Source organism: Cetorhinus maximus, unplaced genomic scaffold (genome assembly GCF_964194155.1).
Source record: "Cetorhinus maximus unplaced genomic scaffold, sCetMax3.hap1.1 HAP1_SCAFFOLD_718, whole genome shotgun sequence".
In the NCBI taxonomy this organism is placed as follows: domain Eukaryota; kingdom Metazoa; phylum Chordata; class Chondrichthyes; order Lamniformes; family Cetorhinidae; genus Cetorhinus; species Cetorhinus maximus.
This window is the reverse complement of record NW_027596660.1, coordinates 52218-78817: the sequence shown is the minus strand read 5'-3', so window position 1 is coordinate 78817 and position 26600 is coordinate 52218. Positions and strand designations below refer to the sequence as shown.

Genomic DNA, 26600 nt, shown 5'->3' with positions numbered 1-26600 from the left:
CTCTGCCATTTCATCTCAGGAATCAACTTAATGAACCTTCTCTGAACTGCCCCCAATGCAAGTATATCCCTCCTTAAGTAAGGAGACCAAAACTGTCCACAGTACTCTAGGTGCAATCTCACCAATGCCCTGTACGGTTCTAGCAAGACTTCCCTACTTTTATACTCCATCTCTCTGGCAATAAAGACCAACGTTCCATTTGCCTTCCTAATTACTTGCTGTGCCGTGATTGCTGGAAACATATTGTCTTTTGTTTATAGGAACAGAATTGACATTTCCATAATCTCACACAAGTTATGGATTATTGAATTATGGAGTCAGTGTTTTCACAGTACACCTGGCCCCAGACAGAAATCTGACAGACCCACGCACAGCAAGCTTGAAAACTTGTGTTGTACAAGGGGCGCAGTGCTGACTCTTTCAAACACTGCTGTCATCAGCCCCTTCCTCAAGTAAACCCCACTGCCCCGAATCCATTCATCCTTTCCATTTATCACCCTCGTCTTTAGCCAACGGATCATTCAAGAGCAAAGATCCTCAAGCATCCCATCCTTCCGAACTCCCTGTTTGAATATCTCTGAGATGGCGGGCTGAGATGTTGTAGGATTCACAGGCCTTTGTTTCCTCTCGGCCCTCTCTCCTTTTTTTAAGGATTTTAAGGAGCATCTTAAAGGAGAGAGAGGCGGAGAGGTTTATGGGGAGAACTTCAAAGCTTAGGGTCTAAGCAGCGAAAGGTGGGGCAGAGGAAATCTGGGATGGTAAAGAGGCCGGAATTGGAGGAGCACAGAGATATTGGAGGATTGTGGGGCTGGAGGTGGTTACAGAGATAGGAAGGGAGCGATGCCATGCAGGGGTTGCACGTGAGGATGAGAATGATAAACTCAGACTTTAGGCTTGGGCTGACAAGTAGCAAGTAACATTCGCGCCACACAAGTGCCAGGCAATGACTATCTCCAACAAGAGAGAATGTAACCATCGCCCCATGACGTTCAATGGCATTACTATCACTGAATCCCCCAGTATCAACATCCTGGGGGTTACCATTGACCAGAAACTGAACTGGATTAGCCATATAAATACTGTGGCTACAAGAGCAGGTCAGAGGCTAGGAATCCTGCAACGAGTAACTCACCTCCTGACTCCCCAAAGCCTGTCCACCATCTAAGGCACAGATCAGGAGTATGATGGAATACTCCCCACTTGGATGAGTGCAGCTCCCACAACACTAAAGAAGCTCGACATTGTCCAGGACAAAGCAGCCCGGTTGATTGGCAACCCATCCATAAACATTCACTCCCTCCACCACCGACGCACAATGGCAGCAGTGTGTACCACCTACAAGGTGCACTGTAAGAATTCTCCAAGGCTCCTTAGATAGACAGCACCTTCCAAACCCACGACCACAACCATCTAGGAGGACAAGGGCACCAGACATATGGGAACACCACCACCTGGAAGTTCCCCTCCCAAGTCACTTGCCATCCTGACTTGGAAATATATTGCCATTCCTTCACTGTCGTTGGGTCAAAATCCTAGAACTCCCATCCTAACAGCATTGTGTACCTACACCACATGGACTGCAGCGGTTCAAGAAGGCAGCTCACCACCACCTTCTCAAGGGCAATTAGGGATGGGCAATAAATGTTGGCCCAGCCAGCGACGCCCACATCCCGTGAATGAATAAAAAAAAGCAAATAGCCTTTGCCATTGATTGGAAGGGAGCAGCAGATTTATTCCTGCTTTGTTTTTTCTCAATCCCACAGTGAGACCCTCGTGTGCAGAAGAGGAGAGCGCGTGTGAACCAGTGTGGTGGAGACACCACCCTATCCTGTAGATAGTGCTGGATATTCTGTTGCGCTGTGAGCACAATGTTGTAAATTAAGGAGCACCCGACCTGAGCCTGGCGTGGCGAGCCTATCCGCTTCTGATCACTCAGACTGACTCTATCCTCGCCTGCCTGTAAGACACGACAAACAGCAAAGAGCGACAGCAGCAAGTTGTAACAGGCGAACTCCTGGTGACCAAGGACTGGCAGTTCTCCGAAGTGGCCGGCCATACCTTGCGGGACGGACCGCATTCCCGGGTGAGGATGAACGTTGATGCCGGGCACTTCACCAGCTGAGCGACCGCGCAAATCCGCCGCGGAATCAGAGCCCGCCTCGGTTTCGGACTCTCCTCTCCTCGGACCGAATCTCGTCCCGCGAGCAAACCGGGGCATCTGGGAACAGGAGCGACTGACTTCTGTCGACGGGGTGGAACCTTTTTTTTTTAAAAAAAGAACCCAGTGCAGAGAAGGCTGGCTCATGCTCCGAACAATCAGTGCAAGAGATTTCCTGACTGGGGGGCCTACCCGAAAGTGACACATTTCCTCTTAGCCGAGGGTGAGTGGCTAGCACCCAAGGCTGCCAAAGTACAGGAAACAAAGTCAGCTCTCTGAACACAGAAACAAAGAGAACAGAGGAGGAGGAATAACTGGGAATCCGGGCAGAATCTCTGATAATCCACTGCCAGAGTAGCACAGTCCGGACCTGAGGGCTCGACCTGCCCTCCACTTCACACTTGGTGCGATCCCCTCCGAGGACAAAATGGGCAGATAGGATTGAAGCCGCTTCTCCTGGTAGGACTGACTGTGCTTTTTATTACATGAACATAATGCTTGTTAAAAAGTTTCCCAGGGTGCGAAACTGTACTTGTTACAGTGCAAAGGAGAGCCTCTGTTCACAGGCATCGCCGCATGGTATTTGGGTGAGAGGGAAGAGTATTAGTAATGAAACTAATCTGTCAATGTTTTTTCTTTTTTCTGAAAATGTCCTTTTTTTTTAAAGAGTCTAGTTTCAACAAGCTGGGTTTTTTTTTCTAAACTGAGTCCAGCACGACCTTGATTGTCCCTTTTTTATATTTGTATGTCTGTGGCAGATTAAAGGCATTGGGAGACCTTTTAACCTCATATTTTATTTTCCCCCTATGCTCTTGGAAAGGTGCCATTTTGTACCATTTGCTCTTTATTACAGCCTGCAGACCTGGGAGGGGAAGAGACCGACGTCTAGCCAAAATATTATTATTCCAAGTTTTTGACCATTTTTTAATCCAAATTCCCTCTCAAATTGCACTTCTGTTTCCTAAAAAGGTAACATGTTGGGTTGCTTTGCTGTTTCCAGCTGGAACTGGCCTGGCAAGACTGGGGTGAGGGTCTAAATCTTCCAATCTGCAGCTGGTAGCTTGCAGGGTGCCCTATCTTGCTCTGTTGAGCTGCCGCTGTGCTTCCTGTCCCGTCTTCCCTTCGCCCTACCCCACACTTCCTATCGTTTGTGTCTTTGGCTTAAGTTAATGTCTTTCCCTGATGGGTTCTCCTTTCTGTCTCTGCTGTTTCTCTTGAATGGCTGTCCAGGTCACTTTGGGCTGTGCTGGGTATGTGTGAGTGTGTATGTGTGTGTGAGTGTGTATGTGTGTGTGAGTGTGTATCTGTGTGTGAGTGTGTGTATCTGTGTGTGTGTGTGTATCTGTGTGTGAGTGTGTGTATCTGTGTGTGAGTGTGTGTATCTGTGTGTGAGTGTGTATCTGTGTGTGAGTGTGTATCTGTGTGTGAGTGTGTATCTGTGTGTGAGTGTGTATCTGTGTGTGAGTGTGTGTATTTTTGCCATTCTTGAGCTCACAGGAACCTCATGTCAGTGAAGCCGCCTTTTCGAATCGTGCAGACCCCGCTGAACAGCTCAGCAGTCTTGCAGCACAGCAAACACATGGTCGCAGCACAGGCTTGATAACGGTGATTCAGCATCTTAAGCCTCCCACTGCTGACATTCATTATATTCCAGCAAAGTGGTTTGGAGCTTGGGTCTACTACTGAGAAATATTCCGTTCACCGCATGGGGGTTCACGAATAGAAAATGTTTGAGAGAATCATGGCTGATAGTAAGTGCACACGGGCTGCAATCTAACTGAGACGTTCAAATGATTTATATGTTTAAAAAATAGACTTGCGTTTCTATAGGGCCTTATAGGGCGATAATGACCAGGTAATCTGTTTTATTAATGTTGCTTGAAGGATTAATATTGAGCCAGGATCCCTGAGGATAGCTCACCAGCTCGTCTTCGAAATAGGGTTGTGGGATCTTTTGCATTCACCTGAGAGGGCAGATGTATTAATGTAGAATAATGGATACCAGGGAGTGAGTTACAGACTGGAATCTAATCGAGGCGTTCAGAAATTGATGATGTATTGGGTTTGAACTGTCGCTCGATGGTTTTGCAGGACAATGTTCTGCAGCCTTGACCTTCTTTCTGGACTGTGCCGGTGTGGGGCCAAGGTTGCCAACTTGCTCCATGTGGTTGAGTGGATGCTGGCATTTGGTGGTGGACAATTAGCAACTGCGCCATTACATAGCTGGTGGCTCTATGTTTATTGCCAATAAACAGGAAGCAAAAGGCAAATGCTGGAGATCTGAAACGTAAACAGAAAGTGCATAGTGGCTCCGTCATCACCAATGACGGGGAAAGGTAGGTTAACATTTCGGAGGAGAGGAATTCTTCCTGGGAGCTGATGAGCAAGGAAACATTTCATCAGAGGAGAGAGAAAAGGGAGAGGGAACCAAACCAGCTGCCTCTCTAATCACCAAAGAGGACGCTAAAGGGTTGAATAATTTGCAAGCTGCTTCTTAGCATAACAGGAAGTTAGTTGATAATAAGAGAGTTTGTATGTTCAAAAAAAATACGTGGTGCAAGTAGATTGGGTGTATGCCTGTGTTGAAAGGGAGATAACTGGGGCAGGAAAGCAGTACAAATTACATAGAATTACTTTAAATATACAACACTGAAATGTGTTGCTCTACCCAACCAGTCCATACTGGCACTTAGGCTCCACTTTGGCCTCCTCCCGTCTTTCCTCATCTAACTCTGTCAGTATCACTTCCCTGTTCCTTTCTCCTTGCGGCTTGTTGTTAAATGCACCTATACTATTCTCGTCAGCCACTCCCTGTGGTAGTGAGTTCCACATTCTCACCACTCTCTGGACAAAGATGTTTCTTCTGAATTCCAGATTCGATTTCACGGTATGCTTCTTGCATTGATGCCTCTGGTTTTGATCTTCCCCACAAGTGCGGAGTGTTCTCTGTCGGAACCTTTCATGATTTTAAGGGCTTCTATTACGTGCCCCCCCCGCAGTCTTCCCTTTTCAAGAGAAAAGAGACCCAGCTTACTCATCCTCTCCTGATAGATATAATTTTGTATTTCTGGTACTGTCCTTGTAACTCTTTTGCTCTCTCTCCAGTGCCTCTACATCCTTCTATAATGGAGTGACCAGAATTGTACATGGCATTCCAAGCGTGGTCTAACCTTGGTTAAATTAGTGTCTCTTCTCTGCTTTTCAATTCTACCTCTTTAGAGCATCCAGTCTGTTCCTTGATTTAACTTTTGTTAAGGCTTTATTAACCTGTGTCACTACTTTCAGTGTTTTGTCTAATTGTTCTCTGAGATTCCTTCGTTCCTCTACCGCATTTATTTTTCAAGTAGGATGTGACCTCCTTATTTTTCTTACCAAAATTCAGTATCTCTGTTAGCTGTGTTGAAACTCATTTGACGATTATGTTCCCATTTTGCAAGCTTATTAATGTCATCTTGTAACTTATTTCCATTCCCCCTCCCCCGCTAGTTTGATGTCGCCTGCAAATTCAGGAATTGTGTTTTTGATTTCAAAGCCTACATTGTTAATATAAATGGTGGACAGTGTGATCCTTGTGAGACACCGCTTCTGCCACCCTGAAAAACTACTCCTTTTACCCCTACTCCCTTCTTTCTGTCTTGAAGCCAACTGGTAATCCAGAGACCCAGGCTAATGCTCTGGGAACATGGGTTCAAATCCCACCAGGGCAGCTGGTGGAATTTGAATTCAGTTAATGAATCTGAAATATAAAGCGAGTCTCAGTAATGGGGACCACAAGACTATTATCGATTGTTGTAAAAACCCATCTAGTTCACTAATGTCCTTTAGGGAAGGAAATCTGCCCATTCTTACCTGGCCTGGCCACGTGTGACTCCAGACCCACAGCTATGTGGTTGACTCTTAACTGCCCTCTGAAATGACCTAACAAGGTCAGTTCAAGGGCAATTAAGGATGGGCAACAAATGCTCCTTGCCAGCGACCCCCACATCCCGTGAAAGAATTTAAACAAAAGTTATCCATTCTGCTACTCAGATCGTGACTCCGCATCCTCTCCCCTTACTCATTAATCTGTGATGTAGCATCTTACCGAAAGCCTTTCGGAAATTTGGATAAATACACCTACTGTGTTACTCTCCTCTAATCTCTCTCGTACTGCTTCACAAAAATTGAAACGTTTGCTCCCGCAAGAATTTCCCTTTTGAAATCCAAGCTGACTATTCATTATTGTATTTGTGGTTTCTAGACTTTTTTTCTCTATTTTTTCCTTTAGTAGACATTCCATTCGATCCCCCACCATCGATGTTAAGCTGCTGAATCAATGGGCAGAATTTTATGTCCCGTGCGCCCGACCCGATCAGGTGTAAAATCGCACGAGAAGACGTCGGGCGAGCTTCCCAATGTCATTCCGTACTCGCACAATATTTTGCTGGGCGGGCATGTGCAAAAATCAGAAGCGCGCCCGCCGACAATTAAGAGGGCAATTAAGCCCATTAACGGCGCAGTTGTCTCCGATTGTTTGTGGCCGTTATGGTTGGCGGACGGGCGAATTGGCCAGGCAAACTTTGCATTTTTCATCAAACCTCGTCCAAGGGTGGGATGAGGCTTCCGTTATTAAACAAAATAAAAATCTGTGGGCAGCAGTTTTATCATCTATATGTTCAGGTGCCTGATTGTGATGCTTGGACATTTTTTTTGCCCGATTTTCAAAACCTTATTTCATGGTTTTGGGGTCTGCAGCTCCCTGAGGCAGCTCTCTGCCTTCAGGGAGCTTTCTCTCAGCGCTCTCCCGCACCGGTGGAAACGTCATCGTCTGCCTCCCGCCCCCAACCCCGGCAGCGCTGAGCTTTTCAGCCCACATTTCATGCTGGCTGGCTGTTAATTGGCCAGCCAGCGTGAAATCGCGGTCGGGGGCCGATCGCGGTCAGGGGAGGGTCCGCTTCTTGACTGCTCCCGGGCCTGCCGATCTCGAAAATTCAGGCCTATGGTTCCCATGACAGCAGCTTGAATGGTGCCTGTAAGCATCTTTAGCCAAAAGGAGACTCCCTAGACTGACGTTTCAGTGCAGTAGCGAGGGAGTGCTGCACTTTCAGAGGTGCTGTCTTTCAGATGAGACGTCAAACCGAGGCCACATCTGCCCTCTAGGATGGATGTAAAAGGTTCTGCAGCCACTGTTTCGAAGACAAGCAGAGGAGAGGTCTCCTAGGACAATATTTATCCTTCCACCAACATCACCTTTTGAAAAGAAATGCTGTTTCCGAAACCTTTCTGTGCATATTGGCTGCTGTGTTTTCCTTATTCTTTCATGGGATGTGGGCACCACTGGCAAAGCCAGTATTTGTTACCCATCCCTAATTGCCCTTGAACTGAGTGGCTTGCCAGGCCATTTAAGAACCAACCACATTGCTGTGGATCTGGAGTCACGTGTAGCCCAGACCAGGAAGGATGACAGGTTTCCTCCCCTGAAGAACATTAGTGAACCAGATGGGTTTTTACAACAATCGATGATAGTTTCATGGTCACCATTACTGAGACTAGCTTTCGATTCCAGATTTATTAATTATTTCGAACCCCCAGAGCCTGGGCCTCTGGATTAGTAGTCCAGTGACATTACTTACTATGCCACCATCTCCCTATTGCTAAGTTACAACAATGACACCACTTTTTAAAAAGATAAAAGTACTTAATTGCCTGTAAAGTCTAAAGATTCAGCATAGATGCTGTAGTTCTTCATTTTGTTTTTGGTACTGGGGCGATTACCTCTGTGTCGATTGTAACTGCAACCAGGTTCAGTTGTAATTCCCTCAACAACCACAGTTCAGGGGCCATTGTGCTCCACTCCTCCGCTGAGTTAATATGTAAAGGAGTTGGACTTTTAGTCCTGTGTCCACTGACTAGAAGGTTAGCCAATTGTAAAGTAACCAGTCATCAATGGTGTGGACTTTGCTTGGATTAGTTAAACTGAACCTGGATAATGTACTGCACTGAGTAGGTAGCAGATAGAGTCTGTGTACTATTCCCAGGGCATTGCTTTTCTGTTGTTGTTGTTGTTGCTGACGATCTGGTGACTGTGCAAAGGGGCTGATGCAACTCTCCAAGGCCATGTACTGGAGCATTTGCGGCTTATGACCACCCTTCAAAGCTTTAAAACATTGCCCATCAGTCAGTGGAATCCGCAGCAGGAACATAGGTAACTATCTCCTTTCGGTATTTGCGCATAGAAAATGGATTATTCATCCCCTTGGGGTCATGATTTCCCCCTGCATCCTGGTACTGTTTTTGGTAGCAGGACATCTGCTTCCCAGGGTTTTCTGCCAGCTGCTGTGTGGGACCAATCTGGAGAGGGATTGTTTGTTTTTTTCCCTCTTTCTCCCTCTCTCTCTATATATTCATTGGGCGGGCACAGAGGAGGGCACAGCAGGTGAGGGCGCTTGACACGTGGGGAGATAGGTATCTGAATCCTCAGCCTAGGGCTGCCGCTCCCTCTTTTGAGTGAGCCCAGAGACCCTTGTGGAACAGGAACGAATTGGGCAAGGTTGGGATCGCAGCTTGAAAACGTTCAATGCACGGCTCCACATTACAGGATGGAGGACGATGGGGTGAAATAGAATCTGAGAATAGTACCACACAGGAAGCCATTCTGCCTGTCAAGCCTGCGCTGGCTCTTTCAGGGCTGTACCACTGCCCCTGCTCTTTCCTCATATCCCTGTGATTTATTTTCCCCCTTTGAGTAGCCTATTGGCTGAGTGATTCTAAAAAGCATACTTTGTGATGTGCGCCATCTGCATTAAAAAATCTCCAAACTGGGTCTGTGGGTCCCCCCCCAAGCCCTTGTCACCCTGGCTATCCAGCTTGTGATATCCGGGCCCTGCCCTTCCTGACTGTCACTGAGACACAATGGCTCGGGGTAGCACTCTTGTCTCTGAGCCCATTGGTCTGCTTCAAAAAGTACTTGGCAATAGCCTGAGGTGCCATATAAATTTTAGCCTGTCTGCCTTTTGGTCTCTCTCTGGTTCACATACTGGCTCAGAGAATACTAGTGTTCACAGGCCGCTGCAGGTGTTCCTGTTAGAGCACTAGGAAACTAGCCTGGCAGGTTTCCCCGCCTTCCTCCACACCCCCCCCCCCCCCCCCCCCACCCCCCGGTCACACCCACCACCCACCCCCCCGTCACCCCTTACCCCCCCCCCCCCCCCCCCATCCCCCCAAACTCTGTTGTTTCCTCTTGTGAGGGGAGTGGATGGGAAGCTCAGCCCCTTTCTGTGACAGGACAAACAAAATTCAGGACATCCTGGGTGGAAATTGTGACGCGGGCTGGCGTCTTCCTGCTCTCAATCAATGGCTTGCAGTGAAGCATGTTTCACTGGAATGGTACCAGGGCTTAAAGGGGTTAATTACAAGGGCAGGTTGCATAACCTGTGGTTATAATCCCTTCAGTACGGTAAATCATAGGGTGATGTAATTAAGGTGTTTAAGGTGATTAAAGAATTTGATAGGGTGGATATGGAGGAACTATTTCTTCCTGAGGGAGGAGCGGGAAGCCCAGAGCAAGGGGACAAAAGAGAATACTGAGAGGAGATTTGATAGAGGTGTTCAAAATTTTGAGGGTCTGGATAGCCTAGATGGGGAGAAACTGTTCCCATGCATGAAGGGATCAAGGACGAGAGTGCACAGATTTAAAGTAGTCGGTAAAAGAAGCAAAAGCGATCTGAGGTAAAACTTCTTTTGTGCAGCGAGTGGCCAGGGCCTGGACTGCACTGTCTGAGAGCGTGATGGAGGCAGGTTCAATCAGATTATTCAAGAGGGAATTAGACTGTTATCAGAAAAGAAACAATGTGCAGGGTTACAGTGGGAGAATGGCACCAGGTGAATTGCTCAGTCAGAGAGCTGGTGCAGCTGCGATGGGCCGAATGACCTTCTCTGCACTGTAACAACAATACTGTGACTCTGTAATTTTGTGAAAATTAAAGTTGGGCCGTTTAAGGCTGAAGTCAGGTAGCACTTCTTTACACAGAGGGCAGTGGAAATCTGGAACTCTCTTTCCCCCAAAAAGCTGTCGAATCACTGAATCACAGTACAGAAGAGGCCATTTGGCCCATCGATTCTGCACCGATATGCGAAAAACACCTGACCTACCTACCTAATCCCATTGACCAGCACTTGGCCCATAGCCTTGAATGTTATGACGTGCTAAGTGCTCATCCAGGTACTTTTTAAAGGATGTGAGGCAACCCGCCTCCACAATCCTCCCAGGCAGCGCATTCCAGACCATCACCACCCTTTGGGTAAAAAGGTTTTTCCTCACAACCCCCCTAAACCTCCTGCCCCTCACCTTGAACTTATGCCCCCTCGTGACTGATCCTTCAACTAAGGGGAACAGCTGCTCCCTATCCACCCTGTTCAGGCCCCTCATAATCATGTACAGATGGAGGATGGATACTAGAGGATGGAGGTTAATTGGAAATATCCAAACTGAGATTGGTAGATCATTTTTTTTTGGTGGGTAAGGGTATATTAAGGGTTAGAGATCCAAGGTTGGTAAATGGAGTTGAGATATGCATTAGCCATGATCTAAATGAATGGTGGAACAGGCTAGAGGGGCTGAATGGTCCTCTGCTATTTCAAGGAACTGCTCAGAAACATCTGGTCACTTACTGGTCCCACCCTGTTACATTACGATGGATGTACATTGTACATCTGTGTACAATGACCACAATGAATCAGAGCAATTAAGAACATATGGTTGTTGTTGTTTGGTACCCCATGATGTTACCAGCTCATCCACTGGAGCAATTGAGTCCATAATAGCTCTTTTCTTTGAACCCTTTCATCATTATTTTCTCCAAGACGATTGTGACATTTAAGGGGGAGTCAGATAAATTTTTCTCAAATGCAGTGATTGACTTTTGAGTTTCATAGTCACTTATAATGTATTCCACACTCATTTAACCCTTTGCAGCTCCTTCTTTAGCCTCAGTCTGATGTGCTAATCCTGACTTTATATTGCCTTGTTGATGATTCCCCAAACAGTAGGAATAGGTCCAAAGCTGCCAGTCAGCATCTACAACCTCACCCGCTGTGCCCATAGCTTCATATCCAGGCCTTAAATTGCGTGTAGAGACAGCTGGACAGGCCTGATCCTGCCCTCAGCCAATGCACACACTTTACAGTGGGGACGACTGGATTGTGATCAGGAGCACAAACCTGGGGTCTCTTGGGTTACACCCACTCCAGGTTTACTCATTTAGTGATTGGAGATTACAGCCACAGTTTCGCACTGTCCCATGTGTTCTCCCAACCCTGGGAAGGGTGGGTTATCCAATCGCAACACACCCAAGGGACCCCCCCCCATTACGCCACCGCCTCCCTGCAGCCTTTGGAATTCTCCCCAAAAGGTGGTGGAAGCAGAGTTTTTGAATATTTTTAAGGCAGGGGTGGATAGATTCTCGATAAGCAAGGGGGTGAAAGGTTATTGGGGGTGGACAGGAATGTGTGGTTGAGGCTGCAGTCAGATCAGCCATGATCTAATTATATGGCGGAGCAGGCTCGAGGGGCCGAGTGACCCACTCCTCCTCCTATTTTGTATGTTCTCGCCGTGACCTGCAGCCCCTATAACCCTCCAAGAACAATGTGCTCCTCCAGACCCGGCCTTTTACGTGTCCCCTACTTCCTTCGCTGCTGTGTCTTCAGCAGTCAAGGGTTCAGGCTCTGAAATTACTTCCCGAAACCTCTCACCTCCATCTCCTCCTTTAAGACCTGGCTTAAAGCCTGACCCTTTAACCCAGCTTTCAGTCACTGTCCTAATAAAAAGACTGGGAGGCGGTGGTGGTGGTGGTGGTGGTGGCGGTGGTGGCGGTGGTGGTGGTGGTGGTGGTGGTGGTGGTGGTGGTGGTGGTGGGGGGTGGGGGGGGGGGAACGGAACTTGCATTTCTATAGCACCTTTCACAGCATGTTCCTAAGCACTGTACAGCCAATGAAGTACTTTTTTTTTGAAGTGTTGTAATGTAGGAGACGAGGCAGCCAATTTGCAAACAGCAAGATCCCACATTATAGCAATGTGATTGTGACCAGATCTCCATCTTTGGTGGGGTGTCTGTTGTTCTGTTTGACCTCCCTCCTGTGAAGCGTCTTGTGTTAAACTCCTGACAGCCAGTTGATGAAGTAGGAGCGCTGAAGTCAGTCTTTACCTCAGTTTTAGATTAATTCACAATGTGAAACATTACTGGTGTACAGCTGCTAACTCCCAAATCTCAAAAAACCCAATGTCAGTAAGTGTCATACGAACATCCATACATACAACATACAAATTAAGAGCAGGAGTAGGCCACTCGGCCCTTCGAGCCTGTTCTGCCATTCAGTAAGATCATGGCTGATCTGATTGTATCAAGAATCTATCTCGCTCTGCCTTAAAAATATTCAAAGACTCTGTTTCCACTGCCTTTTGAGGAAGAGTTCCAAAGACTGACGAACCTCAGAAAAAATTTTCCTCATCTCTCTCCCAAAGGGGCGACCCCTTATTTTTACAGAGTGACCCCTAGTTCTAGATTCTCCCACAAGAGGAAACATCCTCTCCACGTCCACCCTGTCAAGACCCCCCCCCAGGATCTTAACGGTTACAATCAAGTCGCCTCTTACTCTTCTGAACTCCAGCGGATACAAGTCTAGCCTGTCCAACCTTTCCTCATAAGACAACCCTCCCATTCCAGGTATTAGTCTGGTAAACCTTCTCTGAACTGCTTCCAGTTGGGCCTCTATAGCTTTTTCTTATCCCGCCCCCTTCAGGCGTAAACCTTGCTGGGCGTGCCCGGTGTTCTTGGGCAGCAGCACCCTGGGCTACATTGACCCCTCCCGGCAGCTTGTTGAGCTCATTATCATTGCGGATGGCGGAGCTGCAGGTGGCAGGGGGTGATGCAGGCCGTCTTGTTGTCCTGGGCCGCGTTGCCGGCCAGCTCGAGGATCTCGGCGGTCAGGTGCTCGAGGACAGCGACCAGGTAGACAGGGGGCTCTGGCCCCGACACACTAAGCACAGTGACTCCTGCGCAGCAGCCAGTGGATGCGGCTGACGGGGAGTTGGAGAGCAGCTCTGGAGGAGTGGGCCTGGGCCTTGGCGTGCCCTTTCCCTCCAGTTTTACCACAACCAGACATTGTATTGTCACCGCTGCTGAAAATCTTTACCTCTCTTTTTATGAGCTCAGGTGATCATCCAGTCAATGCCCTCCACCTGTATAAACTTAACCTTAATTTGTACAATTAACACTTTGGGCCACTTCACTATGTTAAATGCACTATGTAAATGCAAGTTGTTGTTGGGGTGATTTGTGACTTGGGTTGGGGTGGAAATTGGGTAGTAGGTGCAGCAAGGAGGGGTGGAAATTGGGTAGTAGGTGCAGCAAGGAAGGCTGGGGCAGTGTCAGGGATTGGGAACTGCTGGAGTGCTGTGCACCTTAACTGAGCTGACCAGGCAGTTCTGCTCGCCCCAGACAGGGAGTGGCTGATCAAAAGTTGTTCACAGCACAAAGTCTGACGTCAAGAAGTAAGGCACTGAGTCTGGATCTGCTTCCTCCACAACCCCTCCCCGAACCTCTTGTCTGCTTCCAAATGTTTTATTCCTCTTGTTAGTTGGGCAAGCTTTCAGATCGGCCGGGAGCAGGGAATGAGGAGAGAGCTGTGATCGTTGGATTGTGATCGAGTTGGCAGCCAGTGTGTAAAATTGCACTTCCTCTCAAAGAAGAGGGTGGTATAGAAACATGAATGTGTGTCAACTTTTAACAGCTTAATCGCCCCACCCTCCCTCTGTTTCTGTATTCTATGAGGTGTGTTCCAAATTTCTTTCATTTGTGATGCTAATGTAATAGATCTTTCGAATTTACATCCTTTGAAAGTAAATTATTTTTCTGCCCTCTAGTGGTTACTGCCTTTTAACCCATCACTTGTAAAGTAAGGTGGGGGTGGGAGGGAACGGAAACTAGAGACTCCCCAATTGCATTAGCCGTAGGTAGCCGCGCACTACAATTTGTGTCGGTGCTGCAGGGTTGGAGAAGATAAGGACCCTGCCTCCTGGTCACCATGTACTGAGATCTGCAAGAAAGCCAGTTCGTGGTACGAACAGGAACTTTCTCTTCTGTGATGCTTCCCACAGTTGAATAGCCTCCAGGCATGTGCCGGTCTCCCTTCCAGCGTTGAGCCTGTCACTGCCCCACACTCTGCCGGTGAGACCGGGGATTGCGCCGGAGTGACTGGGATGGCGAGCCTGCCGCTGCTGCTGCTGCCCTTTCTGCTTTGGAAGCAACAGTTGGGCTGTGGCTGGACGCAGGGAGAGAGCACAGACTGACTGTCTGCAGCTCGATGGTCCCGGCACCTCCTTCAGTGCGAGAGAGGATTCTGCCAAACAAAAATGTGTATGAGCAATTCTGCACAGATGATGCTGTGTATTTCCACAATGGACTGGACTCTTGTGATAACCTAGCAGCGGCCTTGCCCGAAATCTAAAAGGTTAACGCCCTTTGAAAGAAAGACTTGCATTGATATAGCATTTTTCATGACCTCGGGGCGACATAAAGCGCTTTAGAGCAAATGAAGTACTTTTGGAAGTGTAGTTGTTGTTGTAATTAAGGAACCCTGCAGCCAGCTTACACACAGCAAGATCCCACAAACAGCAATCTTTTTTTTTCAGTGATCTTGGTCCAGAAATAATTGGCCCGATAAAAGGAGATTGTCCACGCGATCTTTTGCATCCAGTTGAGAGGGCAGACAGGACCTGGGTTTAACGTCTCATCTGAAGGACGGCAATGCAGCATCACCCCAGCACTGGCACTGGAGTGTCAGGCCGGATTTTTGTGCTCGAGCCTCTGGAATTGGGGCTCGAACCCGCGACCTTCTGACTTGGAGGCAGGAGCACTCCCCGCTGAGTCATGGAAAGCACAGTCTTTAACCTGGCCCATTCACCCAGCACGGAGTGAGGGTTTGAGACTACCTTGTCCATCATTTGGATTCCCCTGTGATGTGTTGCCAGTCCAGCCCTGGCTTGTTATTCACTGAAAGGGCTACGTGGGTCCATGTTGAAATGCACACAGTGAGAGCAGATCAAAACCAGAGGTTTCCATGTTAATGTCGTTCGGCAGTTGTTTGTTCAGCAAAGCTTCTCGGGGCTCTTTCCCAGGTGCCTGGTAAGTAATAAGTTTGTCCCAGCCCTGTGGAGACTGCTTGTAGCGTGGCCCTGAACTCAGACAACATTATCTTTCGTTCTGCAAACTGACGTAGATATTTGGCAGGCGTCTCCTTTAGCAGGACAGTCTCCTTTTATCAGGCCATTGGGGTAATCTAACACCTTTGAGCAGAAGCTGCTTTAACAGGAGCAGGTTCTGTGGGTTTGGAGTTTGCCAGATGGTAAAATAATCGCCCTCAAACTACAGCAACAGTTTCAGTTCCACTTTTCTCATGTATCTCTCTGCCACCCCTTGATTTAATTAGATCTTTAACAACTTGCATTTCCCTAGAAACCAGTCCAATTCAAATGTCAATAGTTTTCATGGCCATGTGTGTGTACATGGTTTTCTATTTCCTATTCTTTCATTTCTAATGTGCTCTCTTGCTGTTATTCTGTTTGTGGCTCTGTGTGTGAATCTTGCTGGGTATGTTTTTGGTTCATTTTGATGGAGTGTCGCTGAATGTGTCTTTGGTTGTGTGTGTGTGTATTTTAGTTGTGAATACCTGGGTGTGTTTTTAGCTCTTTGTGTCGGGGTGAGCGTGTATGTATGTAGGTACCTGGGTGTATTTTTGGTTCTGTGTTGGTGTGTAGGGCACTGTTAATGTTTTTGGTTCTGTGATGGTGTGTGTGGCACTAGGTATGTTTTTGGTTTTCCATGTTGGTGTGTGTGCCACTGGGTATGTTTTTGGTGTGTGTGGCACTGGGTATGTTTTTGGTTTTCCGTGTTGGTGTGTGTGGCACTGGGTATGTTTTTGGCTCTGTGTTGGTTTGTGTGGTACTGGGTATGTTTTTGGTTTTCTGTGTTGGTGTGTGTGGCACTGGGTATGTTTTTGGTTCTGTGTTGGTGTGTGTGGCACTGGGTATGTTTTTGGTGTGTGTGGCACTGGGTATGTTTTTGGTTTTCCGTGTTGGTGTGTGTGGCACTGGGTATGTTTTTGGCTCTGTGTTGGTGTGTGTGGTACTGGGTATGTTTTTGGTTTTCTGTGTTGGTGTGTGTGGCACTGGGTATGTTTTTGGTTCTGTGTTGGTGTGTGTGGCACTGGGTAGGTTTTTGGTGTGTGTGGTGCTGGTTATGTTTTTGGTTTTCTGTGTTGGTGTGTGTGGCACTGGGTATTTTTTAGGTTTTCTGTGTTGGTGTGTGTGGCACTGGGTATGTTTTAGGTTTGTGTGGTACTGGGTATGTTTTTGGTTCTGTGCTGGATTGTGTGGCACTGCGTATGTTTTAGGTGTGTGTGGCACTGGGTATGTTTTTGGTTTTGTGATGGTGTGTGTGGCACTGGGTAAGTTTTTGGTGTGTGGGGCACTGGGTAAGTTTTTGGTGTGTGGGGCACTGGGTAAGTTTTTGGTGCGTGTGGCACTGGGTAAGTTTTTGGTGCGTGTGGCACTGGGTATGTTTTTGGTGCGTGTGGCACTGGGTATGTTTTTGGTGCGTGTGGCACTGGGTAAGTTTTTGGTGCGTGTGGCACTGGGTAAGTTTTTGGTGCTTGTGGCACTGGGTAAGTTTTTGGTGCTTGTGGCACTGGGTAAGTTTTTGGTGCGTGTGGCACGGTATGTTTTTGGTGCGTGTGGCACTGGGTATGTTTTTGGTGCGTGTGGCACTGGGTACGTTTTTGGTATGTGTGGCACTGGGTACGTTTTTGGTGTGTGTGGCTCTGGGTACGTTTTTGGTGTGTGTGGCACTGGGTACGTTTTTGGTGTGTGTGGCACTGGGTACGTTTTTGGTGTGTGTGGCACTGGGTAAGTTTTTGGTGTGTGTGGCACTGGGTAAGTTTTTGGTGTGTGTGGCACTGGGTAAGTTTTTGGTGTGTGTGGCACCGGGTAAGTTTTTGGAGTGTGTGGCACCGGGTAAGTTTTTGGAGTGTGTGGCACCGGGTAAGTTTTTGGAGTGTGTGGCACTGGGTAAGTTTTTGGAGTGTGTGGCACTGGGTAAGTTTTTGGAGTGTGTGGCACTGGGTAAGTTTTTGGTGTGTGTGGCACTGGGTAAGTTTTTGGTGTGTGGGGCACTGGGCAAGTTTTTGGTGTGTGGGGCACTGGGCAAGTTTTTGGTGTGTGGGGCACTGGGTAAGTTTTTGGTGTGTGTGGCACTGGGTAAGTTTTTGGTTTTGTGTTGGTTTGTGTTGTACTGGGTATGTTTTTGGTTTTCTGTGATGGTGTGTATGGCACTGGGTATGTTTTTGGTTCTGTGTTGGTGTGTGTGGCATTGGGTAAGTTTTTGGTGTGTGTGGTACTGGGTATGTTTTTGGTTTTCTGTGTTGGTTTGTGTGGTACTGGGTATGCTTTTGGTTTTCTGTGGTGTGTGTGGCACTGGGCATGTTTTTGGTTCTGTTAGTGGGTGTGGCACTGGGTATGTTTTTGGTGCTGTGTTGGTGTGTGTGGCACTGGGTATGTTTTTGGTTCTGTGTTGGTGTGTGTCACTGGGTATGTTTTTGGATCTGGTGTGTGTGGCACTGGGTATGTTTTTGGATCTGGTGTGTGTGGCACTGGGTATGTTTTTGGATCTGGTGTGTGTGGCACTGGGTACGGTTTTGGTGTGTGTGGCACTGGGTACGGTTTTGGTGTGTGTGGCACTGGGTACGGTTTTGGTATGTGTGGCACCGGGTATGTTTTTGGTGTGTGTGGCACCGGGTATGTTTTTGGAGTGTGTGGCACCGGGTAAGTTTTTGGAGTGTGTGGCACCGGGTAAGTTTTTGGAGTGTGTGGCACCGGGTAAGTTTTTGGAGTGTGTGGCACCGGGTAAGTTTTTGGAGTGTGTGGCACCGGGTAAGTTTTTGGAGTGTGTGGCACCGGGTAAGTTTTTGGAGTGTGTGGCACCGGGTAAGTTTTTGGAGTGTGTGGCACCGGGTAAGTTTTTGGAGTGTGTGGCACCGGGTAAGTTTTTGGAGTGTGTGGCACCGGGTAAGTTTTTGGAGTGTGTGGCACCGGGTAAGTTTTTGGAGTGTGTGGCACCGGGTAAGTTTTTGGTGTGTGTGGCACCGGGTACGGTTTTGGTGTGTGTGGCACCGGGTACGGTTTTGGTGTGTGTGGCACCGGGTACGGTTTTGGTATGTGTGGCACCGGGTACGTTTTTGGTGTGTGTGGCACCGGGTACGTTTTTGGTGTGTGTGGCACCGGGTAAGTTTTTGGAGTGTGTGGCACCGGGTAAGTTTTTGGAGTGTGTGGCACCGGGTAAGTTTTTGGAGTGTGTGGCACCGGGTAAGTTTTTGGAGTGTGTGGCACCGGGTAAGTTTTTGGAGTGTGTGGCACCGGGTAAGTTTTTGGAGTGTGTGGCACCGGGTAAGTTTTTGGAGTGTGTGGCACCGGGTAAGTTTTTGGAGTGTGTGGCACCGGGTAAGTTTTTGGAGTGTGTGGCACCGGGTAAGTTTTTGGAGTGTGTGGCACCGGGTAAGTTTTTGGAGTGTGTGGCACCGGGTAAGTTTTTGGAGTGTGTGGCACCGGGTAAGTTTTTGGAGTGTGTGGCACCGGGTAAGTTTTTGGAGTGTGTGGCACCGGGTAAGTTTTTGGAGTGTGTGGCACCGGGTAAGTTTTTGGAGTGTGTGGCACCGGGTAAGTTTTTGGAGTGTGTGGCACCGGGTAAGTTTTTGGAGTGTGTGGCACCGGGTAAGTTTTTGGAGTGTGTGGCACCGGGTAAGTTTTTGGAGTGTGTGGCACCGGGTAAGTTTTTGGAGTGTGTGGCACCGGGTAAGTTTTTGAAGTGTGTGGCACCGGGTAAGTTTTTGGAGTGTGTGGCACCGGGTAAGTTTTTGGAGTGTGTGGCACCGGGTAAGTTTTTGGAATGTGTGGCACCGGGTAAGTTTTTGGAGTGTGTGGCACCGGGTAAGTTTTTGGAGTGTGTGGCACCGGGTAAGTTTTTGGAGTGTGTGGCACCGGGTAAGTTTTTGGAGTGTGTGGCACTGGATATGTTTTTGGTTCTGTGTTGGTTTGTGTGGCACTGGGTATGTTTTTGGTTCTGTGTTGGTTTGTGTGGCACCGGGTATGTTTTTGGAGTGTGTGGCACCGGGTATGTTTTTGGAGTGTGTGGCACCGGGTATGTTTTTGGAGTGTGTGGCACCGGGTATGTTTTTGGTGTGTGTGGCACCGGGTATGTTTTTGGTGTGTGTGGCACCGGGTATGTTTTTGGTGTGTGTGGCACCGGGTATGTTTTTGGTTTTGTGTTGGTGTGTGTGGCACCGGGTATGTTTTTGGTTTTGTGTTGGTGTGTGTGGCACCGGGTATGTTTTTGGTTTTGTGTTGGTGTGTGTGGCACCGGGTATGTTTTTGGTTCTGTGTTGGTGTGTGTGGCACCGGGTATGTTTTTGGTTCTGTGTTGGTGTGTGTGGCACCGGGTATGTTTTTGGTTCTGTGTTGGTGTGTGTGGCACCGGGTATGTTTTTGGTTCTGTGTTGGTGTGTGTGGCACTGGGTATGTTTTTGGTTCTGTGTTGGTTTGTGTGGCACTGGGTATGTTTTTGGTTCTGTGTTGGTTTGTGTGGCACCGGGTATGTTTTTGGAGTGTGTGGCACCGGGTATGTTTTTGGAGTGTGTGGCACCGGGTATGTTTTTGGAGTGTGTGGCACCGGGTATGTTTTTGGTGTGTGTGGCACCGGGTATGTTTTTGGTGTGTGTGGCACCGGGTATGTTTTTGGTGTGTGTGGCACCGGGTATGTTTTTGGTTTTGTGTTGGTGTGTGTGGCACCGGGTATGTTTTTGGTTTTGTGTTGGTGTGTGTGGCACCGGGTATGTTTTTGGTTTTGTGTTGGTGTGTGTGGCACCGGGTATGTTTTTGGTTCTGTGTTGGTGTGTGTGGCACCGGGTATGTTTTTGGTTCTGTGTTGGTGTGTGTGGCACCGGGTATGTTTTTGGTTCTGTGTTGGTGTGTGTGGCACCGGGTATGTTTTTGGTTCTGTGTTGGTGTGTGTGGCACCGGGTATGTTTTTGGTTCTGTGTTGGTGTGTGTGGCACCGGGTATGTTTTTGGTTCTGTGTTGGTGTGTGTGGCACCGGGTATGTTTTTTGTTCTGTGTTGGTGTGTGTGTATGTTTTTAATTCTCTAACTTGTTGGCTGTCCGTGGAAAGGTTTTAGGTTCTGTGTCTGTATTCTGCTTCTACTCCCCTCATGACGCCCAACCTTTTAGCATATTCAGCTTAGACTGTCACTGGCCACTGCTACTGAGAATTTGGCTGATGAACCTAGAGATGCTCTGCAGCAGATCATTGGTGACTCTTCTTTACAGTGGGCTTTGATTGAGTTTTAGGCTTTTGTGTCCAGTATATTCCTTAGACTTAACGTTGTTGAAAGCGATGAATAAACAAAAGAAATTGTATTTTTACAGCGCCTTTCATGACCTCAGGATGTTCCAAAGCGTTTCATCGCCAGTGAAGTACTTTTGGAACAAAAACAAAAATAGCTGGAAAAACTCAGCAGGTCTGACAGCATCCGCGGAGAGGAATACAGTTAACGTTTCGAGTCCGTATGACTCTCTTCATAGTTTTGAAATGTAGTCAGTGTTGTCATATAGGAAATATGGCAGCCAGCAGAGCAAGCCCCCACAAACAGCAATAATGGCCGTTAATCTACTTTACTGATTTGGTTAAGGGATAAGTATCGGAAACAGGGATAAGTATCGGAAACAAAATTGGGGAAGAACTCTTCAAAATAGTGTCAGTAGGAGAACATTTAGGGGACAGTGATCATTGTATCATTAGGTTTAGGTTGGCTATGGATAAGGACAAAGAACAACCCCGACTAAGAATTTACTTGGGAAAAGCCAACTTCAATGGGGTAAGAACAGACCTGGACCAAACAAATTGGCATCAAAGGTTGGCAGGAGAAACAGTAGCTGAACAATGGGCTATCTTCAAAGAAGAGAGAGTTCGAGAACAGTCAAGGTGAATTCCCTCAAAAGGGAAAGGTGGGGCAAACAAAGCCAGAGCTCCCCGGAGGACAAAAGAGAGAGAAATTAAGATAAAGAAGAAAAAGTGTGCTTATGACAGGTGTCAGGTAGAGAACACGATTGAGAACCAGGCTGAATATAGAAGGTTCAGAGAGGAGGTGAAAAAGTAAATAAGAGAAACAAAGAGGGAGTATGAGAAGAGACTAGTAGCCAACATAAAAGGGAATCCCAAAGTCTTATAGGCATATAAATCATACAAAGGCAGTAAAAGGAGGAGTAGAGCAAATTAGGGACCAAAAAGGGGATTTATGCATGGAGGTGTGACCATGAAACTATTGTCAATTGTCGTAAAAACCCATCTGATTCACAAATGCCCTTTAAGGAAGGAAATCTGCTGTCCTTACCTGATGTGGCCTACATGCGATTCCAGACCCACAGGAATGTGGTTGACTCTTAAATGTCCTCTGAAATGGCCTAGCAAGACACTTAGTTGTATCAAACCGGCTACAAAGCCTTAAAGGAATGAAACCGGATGGATCACCTAGCATCGAACAAGCCACAGGAAACAACAACGCCAAATCCTGTCGACCCTGCAAAGTCTGCCTTACGAACATGCTTTTTTATTAATTCATGGGATGTTGGTGTCGCTGGCTAGGCCAGCATTTATTGCCTATCCCTAATTGCTTTTGAGAAGGTGGTGGTGAGCCCTGCACATCAGTGCAAAGGACAAGGCTGAAGCATTTGCAACAGTCTTCAGTCAGAAGTGCCAGGTGGATGATCCAACCCGGCCTCCTCCGGAGGTTCCCAGTGTCACAGATGTTAAACTTCAGACAATTCAATTCACTCCCCATAATATCAAAAAACAGCTGAAAGCACTGGATACTGCAAAGGCTATGGGCCCTGACGACATTCTGGCAATAGTACTGAGACTTATGTTCCAGAACTTGTCACGCCCCTAGCCAAGCTGTTCTAGTACAGCTATAATACTGGCATCAACCTGGCAATGTGGAAAATTGCCCAGGCATGTTCTGTACACAAAAAGCAGGACAGATCCAACCTCACCAATTACTGCCCCATCACTCTACTCTCAGTCATCAGTAAAGCGATGAAATGGGTCATCAACAGTGCTATCAAGCGGCACTTGCTTAGCAATAACCTGCTCACTGACGCCCAGTTTGGGTTTCGCCAGGGTCACTCAGCTGCGGAACACATTACAGCCTTCGTCCAAACATGGACAAAAGAGCTGAACTCAAGTGGTGAGGTGAGAATGACTGCCCTTGACATCAAGGCAGCATTTGACTGAGTGTGGCACAAGGAGCCCTAGCAAAACTAGAGTCAATGGGAATTGGAGGGAAAACTCTCCACTGGTTTGAGTCATACCTAGAACAAAGGAAGATACTTGTGGTTGTTGGAGGTCAGTCATCTCAGTCCCAGGGCATCACTGCAGGAGTCCCTCAGGGTTGCGTCCTCGGCCCAACTATCTTCAGCTGCTTCACCAATGACCTTACTTCCATCATAAAGTCAGAAGTGGGGATATTCGCTGATGATTGCACAATGTTCAGTATCATTCTCGACTCCTCAGATACTGAAGCAGTTCATGCCCACGTGCAGCAAGACCTGGGCAACATTCAGGCTTGGACTGATGAGTGGCAAGTAACACTCGCACTTCACAAGTGCCAGGCAATGACCATCTCCAACAAGAGAGAATCCAACCATTGCCCCTTGATGTTCAATGGCATTACCATCACTGAACCCTCACTATCAACATCCTGAGGGTTACCATTGACCAGAAACTGAACTGGACCAGCCATATAAATACTGTGGCTACAAAGGTCAGAGGCTGGGAATTCTGTGGCGAGTAACTCACCTCCTGATTCCCCAAAGCCTGACCAGCATCTACGGAATACTTTCCCCTTGCCTGGATGAGAGCAGCTCCAACAACACTGAAGAAGCCCGACATAATCTGTTGGAAGACAGCACCATCTTAGATTATAGGCTCAAGTGTATGGAGCTGGATTTGAACCCATGATGTTCTGACTCAGAGAGGTGAGATTGCTACCCACTGAGTCTCAGTGGATACAAGTGAGGTCCAGAGGAGGAATAGAGAGTTCCGAATTGACTTGGTGGAATGTATTGCCTGATGTCCTCATCTTCTGTAGATAGGAAAACAAAAGCATCGCAACATAGATCAGATGATGAACCAACAGATAAATTTATCGGTCATTAAGAGGGTAAAATGGGAGCCAGTTAGCTCAGTTGGCTGGATGGCTAGCATGTGGTTCAGAATAACGCCAACAATGTGGATTCAGTTCCCGTTCCAAGTGACGTACGCTTGGGACTTGCCTCCTTGACTTGCTCCTGAGAGTAGGAGGCAACGGCAAATTACCATTGACAAAAAGTGCCAAGAAAACAGTCAGAATGAAGCATCAGCATACAATGAGCCAAGAACTTGCTTCAGGTAGAGCACTCATGAATGAATGGGCAAATAAACAGCATTCAGTACAGACTGTATTTATGGTTTAGAGGAGTTTTTACAAATCTTCTCGATGTCAAAACACTAACCGCCAGTGCAGAATTGTTCTGTTGCAATACAGTCACTCACACGTTGCACGGGAAAATGCAGCCTGTTAGATTGTGATTTAACTTTCATGTCCCTAACTGCTTCAGACTGGCAGAGATGGGTGAAAGGGGGGGAAATTCCACTGCTGGCAGCTCGGGTTATGAGAGCTGCATGTCCACCAGATATACCCCCCATAGCCCAGCTCCTGCTTAATCTCAGATATAACTGTCAATCAAACCTACTTGTTTGAAATGATTCAGAACAACTTACATTTATATAGCACCTTAATCGTAGCAAAACATCACAGGAACGTTGAGGAGATAGCAGAGCAGAAAAAGAGGTAGCTTTAAACAATGTTGTAAAGGAGGAGGGTGGTATAGAAGGATGGCGAGGTTTACGGAGGGAATTTCAGAGCTTAGGGCCTAAATGACTGAAGACAGAGCCGCCAATGGCGGGGCAAAATAAGCTGTTGGGTGGGGAGTGGGGGGGGTGCAAAAGAGGCCTTGGTTATTGGAGGATAGAGTTCTCGGAAGGTTGATTCAGAGGATGTCAATTGCAGTGTTCAAAACCCCCTGAATAATTTGTGACTGCAGGGACTTTGTGCTGTGTCCAGTCAGCTGTCAGACACACGAGAAAGATTGAAATAGTTTTGCACTCAGCAAACGCTGACCATTTTAAGCCCCCTTGAGTCAACAGGATTGTTATACCAATACCTCCCTGGAAGCAGCTTGCAGCAACCCAAGTGAGCTGTAACTAGAATTCAAGATCAATTTTTGTCATGGGTGAGGGTCTTTGATCAGAAGGCAGTGCTTCTCTTGTGCAGTCTCCCTCCTGGGAATGAGTTTATCGTAGGGCCTGCTGTAGGAGGATCTTGCCCCCTTGACTGACTGGCAGGCTGAGAGTGTGGTCCAATTGAAGCTGATAAGGGTACGTGTGACCCCAGACAGCTTGAGACACCATCCCTGATAGGAGATCATCTGGCTGCTTGGTGCTCGGTGGGTAGCCACTCTCACCTCTGAGTCAGGTGATGGGTGGGGGTGGTGAGAGGGGGTGGGATTGAAGTCCCACTCCTGGGTTCTGAGCACAAAATCTAGATTGACATTCTAGTGCTAGTACCGATGTGAGGCTGCACTGTCAGAGGGACCATGCCGAGGAAGTGCTGCACAGTTGGAGGCGCTATCTTTTAGATGAGGCATTAAACTGAGGCTCATTCTGCCCTCTCAGGTGAAAGATCCCACGTCATTATTATGAAGAAGAACAGGGAAGCTATCACCGGTGTCTCGGCAAATAATTATCCCTCAATCAAGGTCACCCCAAAAAAAAAGATCTGGCCATTATCATGGTTTTTTTTGTGGGAGCTTGCTGTGCACAAATTGGTTTCCTTGATTCCTGCATTGCACGTCTTGAAGTTGTGAAAGGCACTGCACTGCACTAGGTGTGGAACACATGGTGAGACTCCATGCACAGCTCGAGTCGCTAAATTATCAGACTATTTATCCAACATCCAGTACTGGTTGAGCAGAAATTTTTTCCAACTAAATATTGGGAAGACTGAATCCGTAGTGTTCAGCGCTCGCTACAAACTCCGCTGCCCATGTTCTAACATGCACAATGTCCTGTTAGTCCTTCGCCTCTGTGCTCGCTGACATACACTGGCACCTGGTGAAGCTATGCCGTGATTTTAAAATTCTCATCTCTGTTTTCATAGCCCTCCATGGCCTCACTCCTCCCTATCTCTGTCAATGTGGTTGACTCTTAACTGCCCTCTGAAATGGTCTAGTTAGCCACGCAGCTGTACTGCTACAGAAAAGTCAGAAAGGAATAAAACCGGACTGAGCATCTGGCATCGACTTAGGAACCGGAAATGACAATGGCACCACCAGCCCTGTCGATCCTGCAAAGTCCTTCTTACTAACATCTGGGGGCTTGTGCCAAAATTTGGAGAGCTGTCCCACAGACAGACTAGTCAAGCAACAGCCTGACGTCGTTATATTTACAGTATCATACCTTAACAGCCAAAACCCCAAACACCACCATCACCATCCCTGGCTATGTCTGTTCCCAGTGGCAGGACAGCCCCAGCAGAGGCAGTGGCACAGTAGCATAAAGTCGAGAGGGAGTTGCCTTGGTGGGGTCGTCAACATTGACTCTGAGCTCCATGAAGCCTCCTGGCACCAGGTCAAACATGGCCAGGAATCTTTGTACCGATTACCACCTATTGCCTTCCCTCAGCCAGTGAATCAGTACTCCTCCATATTGAACACGATTGGAGGAAGCACTGAGAGTGCCAAGGGCATAGAATTATTATGGCTTGGAGACTTCAGTGTCCGTCACCAGGAGTAGCTTGGTAGTATCACTAGTGACTGGCCTGGCCAACTCCTGAAGGCCGTAGCTGCCAGACTGGCCCTGCGGCAAGTTGTAAGGGAAGCAACAAGAGGGGAAAACCTACTAGACCTTGTCCTAAACAACTACCTGTCACAGATGCATCTGTCCATGAAGGAATGGGTAGGAGTAACCACCGAACAGTTCTTATGGCGATGCGGTCCCGTCTTCACATCGAGGATGCTCTCCATCATGTTGTGGTTCACTACCACATTGCTAAATGGGATAGATTCAGAACAGATCTAGCAGCTCAAAACTTGGCATCCATGAGGTGCTGTGGCCGATCAGCAGGAGCAGCAGAAGTGTCCTCGAACACAATCTCTAACCTCATGGCCACATAAGGAGATGTTAGATCATATGATCCAAAGGTTGGTCATAGAGCTAGGTTTTAAGTTGTGTCTACCTCACTTTCCTCATTTAAGAGAGGTTTA

General features: G+C 47.7%; 1 protein-coding gene across 4 annotated transcripts in view; it reads left to right on the top strand.

Annotated features, from left to right (window-relative positions):
• mgat1a (alpha-1,3-mannosyl-glycoprotein 2-beta-N-acetylglucosaminyltransferase a) overlaps nt 1-26600 on the top strand; it is a 64408-nt gene that overhangs the window by 6383 nt on the left and 31425 nt on the right. The window contains exon 2 of one of the 4 annotated variants that reach the window (XM_078535873.1): nt 1764-2617. The gene's annotated coding sequence lies outside the window, so the exon portion shown is untranslated. Of the gene's footprint in view, nt 1-1763; nt 2618-8163; nt 8343-9842; nt 9866-13801; nt 13906-26600 lie in introns of those variants that run through there. The other 3 variants (XM_078535874.1, XM_078535877.1, XM_078535876.1) reach the window with 3 other exon arrangements.